The sequence below is a fragment of the Molothrus ater genome, chromosome 2, assembly GCF_012460135.2.
Source record: "Molothrus ater isolate BHLD 08-10-18 breed brown headed cowbird chromosome 2, BPBGC_Mater_1.1, whole genome shotgun sequence".
Taxonomy (NCBI): Eukaryota; Metazoa; Chordata; class Aves; order Passeriformes; family Icteridae; genus Molothrus; species Molothrus ater.
The window spans coordinates 74,200,768-74,214,100 of NC_050479.2; the positions used below are offsets into that span (position 1 = coordinate 74,200,768).

At 42.1% G+C, this 13,333-nt stretch overlaps 1 protein-coding gene across 4 annotated transcripts in view; it reads right to left on the minus strand.

The window, feature by feature from the left end:
• The window catches only part of ELMOD1 (ELMO domain containing 1), a 44,397-nt gene extending 31,281 nt beyond the window's left edge, over positions 1–13,116 (minus strand). Inside the window, exon 1 of one of the 4 annotated variants that reach the window (XM_036383376.2) lies at positions 12,958–13,116. The gene's annotated coding sequence lies outside the window, so the exon portion shown is untranslated. Of the gene's footprint in view, positions 1–11,824; positions 11,891–12,776; positions 12,874–12,957 lie in introns of those variants that run through there. The other 3 variants (XM_036383407.2, XM_036383396.2, XM_036383386.2) reach the window with 3 other exon arrangements.
• Positions 13,117–13,333: the final 217 nt, after the last annotated feature.

The window sequence follows — 13,333 nt, forward strand, 5'->3', positions numbered from 1 at the left end:
GTTCCCTACAGTACAAGCCCAGCTAATAACTGGGTCCATAGGAAGGCCATGGCCTCAAAAGCGGTTTCCTCCACAGGGGCACAAAGCAATCAAATCCCACCTGACTCTATTAAAAAGAGGAATCTAATATCTAGAGGCAAGACTTCCAGCTCAAACAAAAGTGCAGGGAATCTACAATACAGGAATGCTGCTGTCTTGGTTCATAAGGTAAAAAGTTTAGGTTTTGTGTATGGCAGACAGCATTTCTAAATGCTGTCATCTGCTAAGTACAGAGACAGAAATCAACATTATGCTCTGTGGTTCTTGCAACAATTCACTTCTGTGAACACACACATACAGACAGCATTAAGCTATTTACACCCAGGATAAACTGAGAAATTGAATCAGGTGAGATTTTACAGTCATCTTAAAACAAGTAGGACTGGAGGGCAGCATTTCCTGCTTCCATATACCTCCATAAGTGATCCTCTAGAGGAGTTCAGTAAAGATTTTCTGTGAAGAAAACAGTATTTAAACTCTTAAGAAAGATTATTACCACAATTTACAGCTAAGTTCAACTATTCATAAACCTGTAGAGCCAGAAGATCTAATTTCTACCAATCTCTTTTCATCTCAAAATGTAATAGATTTCTCATAAGTGAAACTTTATTTCCAGTGAGGTTGTTATAGCATCTCAGTGAACAGGAAGAACAGCCCTAGCTTAGAATGGTATGTTCTATCAACAATTCAGAATTTACAAAAAGACTCATTTGCCGTTAGGTGTGCTTAGAAAAAAATCCAACCCAAACAAAAAAGTCACATATTCATTTTTATTTAGGGAGAACGACTTGACTTCCAGCCTCCTGTTGTCTTTAGGAAAGACCTTCCTCACCAAGCTGGATGTCTGCTGATCAGGAAGGCTTTCAAGGTCCACTTGTAGGAAAGAAAGACATGAGAAAAAGATTCTCCTCTACAAATGAAAATCTTGTTAATCAATGTTTATGAGTTTGTTGAAAGAAAGGGCACAACAATTATAAATTCAGTTGAGAAGTTGTCAGCAGTTATGGTTGGATAGACTGAAATACAAAATTCTGAAGACTTGACAGCAGGATACCCGGAGCCAGCAGGTGCTGGGGAGCAGCCAGTTGGCCACAGCATCCACCCACTGCTCAGAGCCCAAGTTTGTGCTTTTACATGGTTTCACTCATGTGAACCTGTAGCTGTGGGCTTTTTTTATGGCTTAAGAAAATGTTGCAGTTTCATGCTATAAGCACATTTTCTCACTAAGGAATACTCAAGATGCTTTTCTTCTGTAGATAGTTTTTCAGCTTTTTCTGATTTTAAGTCATGCAGCTGGTATAAGTCTAAAGACAAATAGATTTGACTTTGTTAGCAATCTTCCATTAGCTCCCTAGAGGTAGCTTGAACCTACAACTACAGAAAGCCTCTAGAGTAGGTGTTTGAAGTTTGCTCTTTGACATGAAGGGACTCACACATGTTCTAAGGCTTTTTATTGAGATTGATGGGGTGAGGATGAAGTTTGGGTTTCCCACATGTTCATGTTCTCAGCTTGCAGAATTTTATCCCATTTTATCACTTCCACAAAGCAGCTTCCTACTCCCTCCAACAACACACCCACGTACCCATTCATTGCCAATTGTTTCATCCAGTTTATTTTACACTAGACAGCATCTTCCCCTCCTAAAACTAACCACAGCTTTTCTTGGAAGAGAAGCACTATTACTATAATCACATACAACAGCAAAACTATTGCAAGATCTGTCTCAAATATAAATGAAGCTTCTCTTAAATAAAACTCAGCTATGTGAATTTCTTGTGACTCTATGATCTTTTCAGTTGTACAGCAAAACATGCATCAATCTGAAAGGGTAACAGTTGCTGGAGGCTTAAAGAAATCAAGAGTAAGCCTTAAACGTCACCTCTTTATCTAAAGCTGAGGGTTGGCTTTGTTTGTCTTCAATAAAGCTGCAGATACAGCTGCCGGGAAAAGTTGTGTTATTTAATTTAAATCACCATACTTTCAGAGTAAAATATAAACCCAAAGTAGTTCCTTTCATAATCTCTGTTTTGCAAGCTAGTGGGTATTTGCAACCTGGCATATTGCAAACACTTCAAAATGTATGTTCCAATTATAAAGAAAGAATGGGTGTGCTGAAGAAAAAAAATCAGAAACATTAATGTGAGCAGGCTGGATATAATACTTTGTTTATATGGATCATTAGGTTACCAAAAAAAACCCCCAAACCAAGTAATTTATTTTTAGTTGTTGCAATTTGAAGTACGTGTTAAAGTATGTTCTTCTGAATGCCATCACCATAATGTTGATTTCAGGTTGCCACTTTTCTTTCCTCTGGTATCCTGGGTTGGCATCTACTCCTCATTCACCTTGATAGCCTACATTTATTTATTTGTCAGGGGCAATAGGCTTGAGCCTTATGTTACAAAAAGTGTTTTGCTACAGTACATTCCTTTTTCTTTTGTTGATGGGAATGTTAGTGTTTCTGTATCTCAAACACCAATGTAAGATAACTAGAATTGGAAAAGGGAAGAATAGCTAATACAGATTATGAAACATCCCTTGAGGTCCTGGAGGATAGCAAGCTGGCTGGAAGCCAGCAGGATGCAAAGAAGGACTAGAGCACTCTGGGCTGCACAAACACAAGCAGAGCCAGTAAGTAGATTGAGGGAAGAGATTATCTTCCTCTACTCAGCACTCTGGGCCATATTTAGACACTGCCTAGTTTGGGGCCCCAGCAATACACAAAAGACACCAACAAATTTAAGAGAGTTAGCAGAGGCCACTGGCATGATGGGGGTGAGGCTGGGGGAGACGAGCTTGTTCAGCTCCAGGCAGGGACAGCTTTGGCAGGACATAACAGCACCTCCAGTGCCTGTGGGGATATCATTGAAAAGTCAAGAGATGGAGTCTTTACAGCAGTGCAGGACTAGAAGGGGAAAAACAACAGGCAAAAACTTAAACAGGAGAGGTTCAGCCTAGATATGAGGCAAAATTTTTTTCCCGAGAGGACAGTCAGGCAGTGGCATGGGCTGCTCAGAGACACTTTGAGGTTTCAACCCCCAACCAAACGAAGCCTTGAGAAGCCTGACCTCAAAGCTGACCCTGTTATGGGCAGGAGGTTGGGCATGAGATAGTCTGAGGTCCCTTCCAGCCTTTGATTCTCTGCTCCACCCACAGTTGCTCTCACAGGGCGATCTCAAATATCCCATGTTGTATCCAAATACTCTTAGTACTGTAGTGCTATAGAGATTCCACTGACAGGGTGCCCAAGTGCCTGCTATTTTATCAGTTAAAAGCTACCCACTTCTCAGTATACTTTTCAATGCTTCCCAAGAAACAAGCTTACCTTTAGGATGGAACAAAATCATTCCCTCTCTCATCTCCCCCTACCACTCCCACCAAAAGCCTCCACCATGAAATTTGACCATAAACTAGTCATATTATGGTCCAGCAATTCAAGAATGAGAGTCTACAAGAATCATGCCAATGACAAACACTCAAAAAGCCCAAATTCAAATAAAACCCTAACAACTCTAGGGCCCCAGTTTAGTAAGCCATTCTAATTCTAAGTGCTGTTTATCCAGCTATCCTATGGAATAGACACATACCTACTTGCATCTTCCATCTTGCATTCATGCCCAAAGGTGGCATAAAAATCACTTGAAGTGTATTAAACTAGTAAAAACAGAGGATCTTCATGCCTATTACAGCATAATCATTTACATGTCTTTGAATGTTATAGCAACAACACTGCTCAGACCTCTCCAACTCAGAGGACATCCTGGAAACAGCTCCACTGCTAGAAAAGCTCTCAAGAACAGGTCACCTGTTCCATGCAGTTCAAAAGTTTTCTGTTGGCTCAGAAGCGGCTTTGACTGTCTCCAATGAATGCAGCCACTGGCAGGACTCACCTTAGAGATCAAAAGTGGATGCCTGTTTTGTGTGAGCTTAGTTCCCCATCTCAGTACAGAAGGGTATTTTCATTTCCATGTGCCCAAGATCAGGCTATATTCAACAGCCTTTCAAACATTCTTTAGAGGAAAATCTTGGAACAAAATGTCAGACTTGACTGATTACCCTAATAAGCAAGACTTGACTTCAGTCACACTGTCACAGGTAATAAAATTTTTTCCACTTCTAATCTCCATCACACATTGACATTTTACATTTCTGTGTTTCACTAGGAGAGTGAGGGCAAGGCTACATATGAAGTAAAATTTAACTGAATTTTAGTCCTGTGAGCATAAGCACATACCACACAATTAAGCAATAAAAAGAAAAGAGGCCTGAATAAAAGGTTAAAATCACAACAGAGTTGGGGAGTCAGAGGGCACAAAACCCCCAGCTTCTCTCAAGCCACAGAAGAGTGCTTTGAAAGCCTCTAATTTTGTAGTTCTAACTTAGCATTTCAGTCCATTACTGCCTCTTCAAAGCATTACGAATATAAGGAAGGATCAAGAGGGTCTTAAAGTTCTCATAAGAGACAGTCATGTAGGATTGTATTTGGGTTCAAGGGAACTTACTTGTCAAATCTCACATGGCAAGTTACCTTTAACACCATTCAATTCAGCCTACCTGCAGATTTTGGCTCAGTGACAACCCACAATCTGATGAAGGTTAATGTCAAACCAGAACTCAGCACTGTAGAAGCATCTCCACCTTTCATTGTAGATCTCTGCCCTTTAAAAGAAAAAGGCTGGGGTTCTCTACCTGGCTGTTCAAAGCAAACTAAATCCCAGAAATCCGGCAAAGGAAATGTTCATGCATACAGACGCACTTTACATGCAGAACTGTGACAATAATCTGCTTTTTCCAATTTCTATTAGCTCTGCTCTACTACATGTTGAAAGATGGAAAGAAAGAACAAAACTATATAAAGGCACTTCAGGTCACTGGTGAAGACTTTGCTAGATACTAATAATTCTATTTCTAATAATAAGTCTATTTCTAATAAATACAAAGGTAAAAAATAGAGCAAGCTCTCCACAACCCAGAATACTATAAACTTCTAGAATTGTAATCTGATGCCTAAATTCAAGAGGAATTAAAGTATTGTCTTGTCTTGTCTCTGTCTATAGTGTGTCCATCCTTAACAAGCTCACTTTACACATGGAGGAAAGTGTATTTTTTTCAGAAGGGCACTGAGTAAATGACATATCCAGCTAAAAATGGAGTTCTCATGCTTGAAAACAGTCTTCAAAGAATAGAAACTTCCTCCACCCCCCTCCTTCATACATTATAAAAAGGTATAATTTTTAGTCACTTCTCATGAACTTTCACTTGACCACTAAGGAGTTCACCCAGGAGAACAGCAGCATCATCTGGGTGGCTCACATGTGTCTCCATGGTTTGCAGTGGAATGTTTCTGGCCAGCTTGCTCTGTTGCCAGACACGCTGCACAACAGCTTGTATTTCAAGGAAGCGTGTTCTAAATAAAACATCACACTTTGTAGCAAAAATCCTTCAAGTTTAGAATAAATCCTACAAGGCTGGATACATAAAATCCAAAGAGGCTGCCTGGCTAACTCCCAGACTAATTACTGAAGAAGTTTCAGGAAAAAAAACCCAAAATTACTATTTATAAAAGTGAATGACTGATGTGCTTTTGCTCTCCCTCCCTTCCTGCCTTCCATTCCATTGCCCAGAGATGAGTGGAAGGTACAAGTTAAAATGCAAAGATGAAGTATTCCCTTGCCACCAAAATTACCTGAAGTCTAGATTTGCTTTAGAGCCCTATTAATTCCTAACAAACAGTAGTTTATGGGGAAGAAACATCATCCTATCAACAGGGTACATACAGACCTGCAATGTCAATAGATTTACACCAGAGATTCTTGTTCTATCCATGCCTCCACCTTTCCAACATCTGTTGTATTTTCTTGGATCAAGCAGAGTTAACTCAGCCATCAGAATAATACAACCTCACCCCAAGTATCAGCCTGAAAGCATCTAAAACTACGAACTGAGATTTAGTTTGTTAACTCACCCTTCCTCCCAAAAAATGTTAAGGATACCAGAGGTGTCAGGACAAAAGCCAAACTCAGCTTTTGAGCTAGAGGAGTATCAATCAATTTATTTACCCAGGAATCTGGTGAAGATCAGACACAATTCATACTGATCTAACAGAAAATTGTTCCATGTGGTGCCATTTTCCCTTCATTTCACCAGATTACTTTGGCATGGAAGTGGCAACTTTTCCATAGAGCTCTGAGAGACAGACATGCAAGAGTAGAGCAAGTAGGATCCATGAGAGTTTCTGAATTTCCTTCTGCCATTTTACTAAGACAGGATTCAAGAATGATGACCTCCCATGCAGTCAGCCAGTTAGATGATGTCATGAAGCACCACACTTGTGAAATCATAGCATTCTGTAATAATGTTATGCACCTGCTGTTTGCTGCCTGCAGTCCTGCAGCCTGCAGACGGACCGCAATCAAAGAGGAAAAAACTTATTCACCAGAAAGGAGGATCTAAAATCCCACTGCAGTTATTTTGCAAACTTCATGGCCTACAATTTAATCTCCTGGTTGCTGCTCAGTGAGATGTTCTGCATCCCAGGAGGTAGGAAATCAGGACAACTCCAAGTACATGACCTTGTTGGAAGCTCTGGTTTTGCATTTGCTGCCCAGAAGGACATGTGCAGGGTAGACTGCTCTGGTTTTACCAATGTCTGAAGTGAGGAGAAGTGGAAGAAATCATCTGTTTTATGACAGAAACTAGAAAATTTTTCTAAAGTTTCTCTAATATGTATTGCAAACTCCATGCTGTGGTTGAACCAGGTTTAAGCCCTTCTTTAGGGAAAAATTTTGAATGGCAACAAAACCAAAAAAAAAAAACCAAACAAAAACCCCACACAACCAAAAAACCCCAAACAAACAAACAAACAAACAAACCCAAACCATATACATATACATATACATATATATATATATATATATATTTGTATGTAATTTATTGCTCCAGGGCATCTATCCAATCTGTTGTCCAGACAGACCTATGTACCAGCATATCAGCTCAACTTGAAAGAGTCACAAATATCTTACCAAGTTTTTATTTCTATTAACAAGAGCTGTGAACAACTGTAAAAATGACCACACTAAGGCTCCCTTCCTTCACCTTTCTGTAGCTTAAGATACCTCCAAGTAGCATCAAAGTCAAACACTGCTTCTATAAGCAGTGGAGAAAGAAAGCTATGATGGAGTTTGGAGACAGAGACATTCATAAAAATAAGGGATAAATCAACACAAACGCCACACTGACACGACAAAGTAACAGAAAAGGCGAGGAAGATCTGCAAAAGGTCAAAATGGAAAGAATGGTTTGAAGGTCAATGAACTTCCACCAGCTGTAAGCAAGGTGTATGAAACACACTTTCAAGCATGGCGTAGGAACCATTCTTATGTGGTAATTGCACAAAATGTATTTTCTCAAACAAGAAGGAAAACAAAGTGAGTAACAAGGGAAGTGCAAGGTACTGTGGTGCTCTTCTGTCTGCTGCTTCCTGCTTAGTTCAATCAGACCTTTACTTTATTTTGGGTGCCCACTCTCAGACAGAAAAGGATAATGGCAAAGATTTGATAGTAGAAAACTGGAAAGACAGGAGAAGACCATGTGGGGAAGAAAACAGAAAGAAGAAACATGAAGATCATTGAACAATGTTCCTGCAATATTACTGAGGGGGAAGAGGAACAAAGTGGAGCCAACAGATTAGGACAGGATGATTGACAGGATTGCCATGAAGCATTTATTCTTAACACACTGAAAATTTAACTTAACACTGAAACACACTTAACACTGAAAATCTTCCTCCTTCAGTGTCTCTTTTTTCTTAGAAAAGTGGGCATACTTTTATTTCTCATAGTCTTACTCTTAACCTAGTAAGTGTAAAGTGATAGGAAAACTTCTAAAAGGAAACACATTAAACAAGTTTCCAGAACCCTTGCAGCAGATACACCCATAATAATTCAGTAGCATGAACTGATCTTATCCTTGAGACAGTAACATGAACAATATAGCACACGTTGGTCAGGACAAACGAGGTTCAAAGAAGAACATGACTATCTCAGACCATTGGAGATATTGTTGTAGTCCTGCTTAAAAGAGTGGGGAGTAGGTTGTGCGGCCTTTTCCTAATTTTTGCTTATGGTATGTCCTGTTTCCATGTCATTCTCTGGGAGCACCACCATTTCTTTCCCTTCCTCACTCAGTTCAGCAAGAACTCCTTTTTTCCTCCTTCAATCCATCTGTTCTCCTCAGGCTGCTTTAACACTGACAGTGTGAGGGCCTAGCAAGCCCAAAATTAACAAACTCCACATTGATTTTAGTATTTCAGAGGAACAACCTGCTTGATGGCACATGTCCAAGCCAATGTTGATATGGATATGGCTTTGTGAGAGCAGAGTGGGAGAAGGAATAGGAGGCTTGCTCTTATAACTGCCTATCAGAAGAGAACTGTAGTTTCCATGACCACAGGACAGCTTGGTACTAAAGGGCCCAATTTTTATCACCTACACACCCACATGACTGTGCAAGTATTATCAATGTAGTAACAAATTGTTGATATGCCATGGACAAGTCTCAACATCTAAGTCATCCTGGAAGATAATGAAAGGTAGAGATTTAATTCTATTTTTCAAATATATGAATAAGACTACTAAAAAAAAAAAAAGAAGAAATAAACATAATTAGGAAACTTCTTTTTATCATTAGTGCAATCTGTAACAATCCACAGAAGCCCTTGCTCAGTTGGGCAAGTGTAATAGTATCAGTTTTGGGGTCCTAGGAAACTTACTGATTCACTTTTGGTGGACACAGGCATGGGCACAGGCATACTATAGGGGCTTAAATGGCAGATGGTGTATATATATTGAGGAATAACTCCTATGTCTGTGAAATCGATAGCTGTACGCAGTCCTAATCAAGCCTTCTTTGCAGAAACTGCCCTTCTTTCTTATGCACCATCAGAAAACATTGGTTAACCATGGCCAAGTTACAAAGATGATTCAGAGAGCTGTGGAGACAGGACTTTGTATAGCTAATTCTTTTGGGTTTGGTCTTGTCCCTTAATTTACCTGAGTATCCTTCCCTGGAAAAACAAAATACATAGCTACTACAGAAGCTACAGCCACATCAGTGCAGAGCACAGACCAAAAGAAATGCTGCTGCCAAGTACTTGAAATTGAAACTGCACAGGATGGGGGAAGGCAGTTTGTTTTTAAACAAAACATCCTATACAGATGCTGGAGTAGCTCCAACCAGGTCCCTGGGACTGAATATCAGCTTGCAGTTGGTGTGCTCCAAAACATTTTCACCTATTTATTCTCAGGTGCTCCAAGACTAGTCCACAAAGAAAGGTGAAGAACAAAAGCCAGGAGATTTGCTTGAGAAACATTAATGTAGACATCTATATTTAGACTAAAAATGCCTGTGAAGTAATTTCTTACCAGAGAGGGAAGAACTCACAGGTACACATTTTCCTATAGACACAATCCTGAGGACCACTACTTCACCTCCTAACTTTGCTCTAACAAGTTGCAATTTCACCTGCTTATATTGTCAATTGTTTTCAATTCCAGTCTTTGTAGCTCCTATATTTCTCCTGTTCCCCAGGCTCCTATTGACGTCTGTGGCTGTATCTGTCTGAACTAGACTGTGGTGCTCAGCCTGCAGACCTGTAGACAGATTAGGATGAGGTAAAAACACTATGCCAAATTTCTCTCAGGTACTTTACTGAGAGGGCTAGAAACTATCTTCTTGAAGGGCCTCTCAGCTGCAAGAAAAAGCTGAGAAGTGTTTGCTCACATTTTGCAGACGAGCAGGATACTGCACTCCAGAACAAACTGCCAGAAACACTTGAAGCTGATGAAGTTGGTGTGGGGCCCTTCATTGGTTTTATGCTAAAGTGGATGAGAACTGCTCACTAGACTGCAGCTAGGAGGTACTTTAAAGAAACCAATATCTTTCATGAAAGGCTCAGAAACTGAGTGGGAACACTCCCAAAGCAGAAGTCCTGGTGTAGTTTCAATGGAGAGTTCAGATCTCTTGCAGCCAGACTGCTCTGAGACCTGAACCACTGCAAGGCAACCGGAGAAGGTCTTTGGAGGATATGTCAGATACTTAAGCCAGATGCAAGCCAAATCACTAGTAAACATACCTATAATGTGTCTCAAGGCAAAGTCAGACAGGTCAGTTTGTCACAAAAATGCTTGCTTTGCCTTGAAAAGGAATGCTCATGCAGTCCCACATACCACTAAGTAGTGACTTGGGAAGCTGCTCCCACAGCTTCTGCTGTCATACTGCAGTTTACACTGCCTGGCAGGAACAAGCAAAATTTCCACCTCCAGCTCAGGCTTGGTAAATCCTGCGGTACAGCACAGCTCAGCACTTGAGCTCAGTTAGGTGGCTGAGCCTGAATCATGTTAGATGGATGCTGAGGATGCTAAGCCTGAACCATAGTCACAGTCCTGCATGATCACAAACATTCTCCACATCTCTTTACATCAGTCTCATCTTTCATTTTATTTTTCCTTACTTTATCTTTCTTGTGTGTTTGGAATCTCACCACCTGGTTTCCTTCTCAGTATTCCAGTAAGCTCTCCTCTAGAGTTTACTTTTCAGGCCTCCTTCCCAAAGCTTGTATTCAAACAGTAGTGTATTTCATGCAGTCCTTTGCCCTGCATTACCAAGCAAAGGATTTAAAAGGAATGTCAAATGAAAGAAGCTTTCCAATCAAGAAAGCTGAGCAGATATTCATAAAAAAAAAATTAAAATGTAGTCTTATGAGCGGGAGAGCATTAAATCTAACAAGATTTGATCTCCAGGCAACTCAAGCTTGTTCTTCTCGCAATTTTCTGCTAACACTTCAAGTGACCCCTAGGGAAAAATAAAGCTTGCCTGGCTCTGTATAGTTATAATGCCCTGACTGTACAACTGAACATAATTTTTGTTTAAATTGGTTTATAGCTGATCACAGCTTAACTTTAAAATACAAGATTATTTAAATACTAGCAGCAGTCTGGAGCCCTACATGTGCCAGCATTTGTGCAATAGCATTTTCCCTGCAGCAAGTCTGTTTGTGCAGGGAAGATGACAGATAACAAAATAATCACTTAATGCAACATAGCCCAAAAGTTTACCACTTAAGTATAGCTTAGCTCAGGGGGCTGCAATTCCCTGTCAAGAGTGACAGGAAGATGTTTGATTACAGGAAATTCTTGGGTTCACACATGTCAGTGAAGCTAATGTGATGCTGTCCCATGGTTAATAAAGCCCTGTCTCAAAACTTGAGCAGGCTGAGGATTCACAGACACTGTGGTTATGTGCCCAGCCATAGCAGGTTTCTACACTAGCAGGACATGTTTCACTGTGTGTCAGTGAGCCAGTAGGAAAGTTAACGAATGCATTCCATTGCACGGTTTTCCCATTGTTTGCTGCTTTCCTGGAATCATCTTTTGCCCATTTTCTGTTTAGAGTAATACATACAGCATCTGATGCTGTCACATGATTTCACCCTCGAAAATCATAGGCTTCCTGTCTCCAAGCTTCTATTAGCCTTGATGGTAAGTCATTTGCTACAGCAATGTAGTTTTGCATTAGTTTCACTTGAAATATTTCTTAAAATAATATGCAGATTATAAGACCTGAACAAGTCAAAGGATATTTCTAGATGTAACTCCACCTGTTCATCTTGGCAACACAGTGGCCCACAATTTAAAGACAGCCAGAGAAAAGCAGGCTCTCCTAAGGAACAGTAAGTCTCATCTGAACCCGCACTTTGCTAAATAGATATAAGTATGCAACACCTACCAAATTACTACACATAATGAGGCTTTTGCTGTTCTGTTCCTGGGGAGATGAGATGTTCTTATCACACTCAACTGATTCAACTATTCATCGATCTACGAGTACAAAATAACATTCCTTAAAAATGTGCAATGAAACGTTTGGAACAGAAGGCAATCAGCAAGCCTATTGAAGAGCACAGGAATGATGCAGGATTTTAGAGATGCTATTTTTTCTATTCTATTTCATTTTAGGATAAATTAGAATAACGGGTAGTGGAGGAGGGGGCAGGGGGGAACAGAAGAGAAAAGAATGAAAACCTGGATTGATTAAAACATGCAAGCCACAAAATAAATTTCTTTCTGTTTCTAAAATGGCTTCTTTGTTTCAAATGCCTTTGTCACAAAAAAAAACAGCTTGTTGTGATCTGACTGTTGAGTTGACTGAATTGGGACAAAGGTGTTGTTCTTCCCTCTCCCCCACCGCCCCCATTCTGACATACACTTTCTCTATCCTCTTTTAGCCATTTTAAAGGAAATTATAAGAAAAGCAGAAACGGTGAGGACAAAGGGAAACATCAAAGCCATCAATCCTGGAATAAACTCGGAGCAAGTGTAACTTCAATACACAATGACCATGTGGGGGGATGAAGGGGAGGCGGGGAAGAAGAGAGTGCCATGGAAAAAAGAAGTCATCATTGTCATGTGCACACGCTGGTGTAACTGAGGTGCACAGAGCCCGGGGCAGGTGCGGAGGGGCAAGCCAGGCCAGCGGCGCCGCGCAGGGCGGGCTGCGGGGCAGGGCGCGCAGCCCACTGCGGAGCCGCAGAGCCGTGCGCCTGGCGGCCGCCCAGTGCCGGCCTCCTCCCGTACAGTTATAAAGGATGGGGCCGCTAGAAAAAAAATAAATTAATTTTAAAAATCAACTACGAATACCCTAAATGTGCAAACCACTCAGCGCCTCCAAATTTCCTTACGCCGCAAGGTCTTTCCATAAAGCGTCCCGCATTCAGAGGGGCAAAACTTCTCTCCCACCGCCGGGCGGTGAACAGGGGAGGGAAGCGGTGCAGGGAGCTGCGATGCGATGCCCGGAGCCGCCTCCCGTCGCTAAGCGACCCGCGGGGCCGCCGCCGGGGCCCGCCGCCGCCGCGCACTCACCGCTCCGCGCCGCTCCATGCCCGCGGCGCAGCGCAGCCGCCGTCCCGAGCCGTCCTTCCCAGCCGGGAGGGACACGGAGCTGCCGCCGCCGCCGCGATCTGGGTCACCCGGCGCGGCGCCCGGCGAAGGTGAGGAGGAGGAGGAGGCGGAGGAAGGCGGGCGGCGGTGCCGCCTACCGGCGAGCGCGGGGGGAGGCTGCGGCGGGGCCCGAGCCCGCCCCGCAGGGAGGGGAAGGGGCCGGGGAGCGACCGGAGCTCCCCGCATGCCGCCCGCCGTCCGTCCCCGGCCCCCAGCGCAGGGCGCGCCTCTCATCCCTGCACTTCGAGACCTTCCCCCCGTCTCGTCCTCCCCGCGCTTGCCAAGGAAAGGCGATACC